Here is a 2552-nt window from a genome sequence, read left to right on the forward strand (position 1 = left end):
CGCGTTGCATCTATTGTCAGTCTCTCTCTCTCTCAAACACACACATATCACTCGCTCTCCATCTCTCTCTCTCTCTCTCTCTCTCTCTCTCTCTCTCTCTCTCTCTCTCTCTCTCTCTCTCTCTCTCTCTCTCTCTCTCTCTTTCTCCCATACCAGTTATTTAAGTACATTCTGTGGAAAAAATGGTTAACATGACTATTGTCTACCGTCTACTCAGCGTGACACAAATAAAAGATGTGTAGACATATTTATGGCAAGGTGTAAGTGAAGTTAAACGACTGCAGTTGGTCAGAATTACTTTCATTTCAAGACAGGTTGCCCTTTTTATTTATTTTAAATGGTGGGAATATCTAAGAGCGTTTAGACTATTGTCATTTATTATTTGTAAACTATGCAACATTATACAACGCCTCCAAATGTTATGTTGAAAACCCCAAGAATGAGATCCAATCTGCACTTACCTTCTGCAACGGCAAAACACATTGTAGGATAACTTATCTGTTCTATTGTGTGGAAAACGTGATGTTGGTTATTAGCACTTAATAATTGCTTCTAAAACAGTTATTGTTTGTTTACGCATAGGCCTACTTTACATGATGGTATAACTGAACAAAATACTTCTTGCCCAACGTCTGTCATAATAACGATGAGAACATAAACACTGAAAAATGCATTTTGTTTTTGTCGCAACATGATTTTCATCTAGGCCTATTATAATTTATATAATTTATAATTAAATCACATATCTATGCTTGGAGCTGCTTTGCTTCATTTCTTCGATCCGCTCACCTTTACGCAAAAGACCCCCTAAAGACCACCTAAAGACCACCTAAAGACCACCTGACCACCTAAAGACCACCTTACGACATTAACAGGCTGGCTGGCCCGAAAAGCAATAGAATTCCTTAATTCGAGGGACGGTCTGTAGTTGGCTATAATGATTAAACACACTTACTGAATTAGAATTTCATTCGAATTGACTTATTATCATTCATTATTACGAATAGGCTACATTCAATTCTGCATTCCTATAGACCATATAGCAAAGAGATGCATTTTACTTAATGGTAAACCATTGACGTTCCGTGATATAAGGCTTTCAACGGGCTGGCTGGGGCTGGTGGGCCTTTAGGTGCCGCTGGGAGGAGGGACGCACGATCAGCCAGGGGCCCCCAGGACCTGTCCGGGGGTATTTGGATGATTGTAGGCTTCCTCGGCTGGTTCTGACCCCGGTCACCTCGGACAGTTATTAACACGATTCCATTTCCTGTCCCCTCCCTCCACTTCATCTGACGAGTGTCTGAGGGCCAATTTGTTTTGCTGGTTCGGATTGACCGCTCTAGTTACCGAAGAAAAAAAAAACCTCTGATCTTGATATTCGTGGTTTATTTGTTAAAAGACATTTGAATAACATGATTACAACACATAATTATAAAAAAAAAAACAGGATTTCATCCACTGTTAGAAATGTGATTTCACAAAAGACTGCAAAAAGATTATGTTAAAAAAGGGATTACACAAATATATACAGGTATACAAAAAATGCATTTGCTGTAGGCAAGATTCAAATAAAAGGCCTATCTGAACGCTGAAATGTGGTAGACTTATTTAATTCAACACAAATTACAATGTTTATTGATTAACAATAGGTCATTGAACTTATTTAATTATCCTTGCCCTTTGGCAAGGATGATACAAATTGAATCCGACATAGATCTACTTAATCCTAAATTAAAACACTTTATTTAAATTATCTTATAAAGACTAGGAGAGTCAAATATTGAGCAACTGCGTTGGAAACATGTGCAATGCCAAAATAGATCCACGGTAGAAAAAAAGAGCTCTGACAAAATTAGCATTGCAGCGTAATTCATATCACTTAAGTATAGATCTACATTTACAATATGTACGTGAATTAAGAATAGCTTCGTCAATTACATCTAAACGACTATAAATGTCCCCGCACAGCTCCTGTTTTCAAACACAATATCCCTTATCATTTATTCATTCCACTTTCACAGGTGTGCCGTCCAATAACACGTCCCCCACTCATGTCCGTGCGCCTGGGTACCAGCCCGCCATCCAAACTGTGACTTCTCCCTAAACACCGGACTCTCACTACATCCCCTCATCCCCATCCCCTCATCGCCACACAAGCCACGCCGACCAATCACGTCGCAGCGTGCAGTTTAGCCCCATGTCACAACACGATCCTTTGCACCCGTGATGTCATAAATTGGCTTTTTTGATGACATAAGACTCTTCGTCAGAGGCCCCCGTGCAGACGGGCCCGGGCGTCACTCAGACGAGATGTGACAATGGGCCGAGCGGGGTACTAATGACATGGGGCCCCGGGCCCCACCGCTCCGTCAGTCAGGGACCAGCCTAATTGCTTTACATCGGCGCGGATCACGTGGCCCTGTTTCGTACCGGTCGCTCGCTGCTCTTCCCCGGTCCTCTGGTGTCAAGCTGTTGACACCAGTGTCGCTCTGGCCGGTGAATGGTGGCCGGTGCCTCGTTAGGTATATAGGGCGCAGCGGGGCAGACTGCAG

The sequence above is a fragment of the Micromesistius poutassou genome (assembly GCF_964030765.1).
Source record: "Micromesistius poutassou genome assembly, chromosome: 15".
Classification (NCBI taxonomy): Eukaryota; Metazoa; Chordata; class Actinopteri; order Gadiformes; family Gadidae; genus Micromesistius; species Micromesistius poutassou.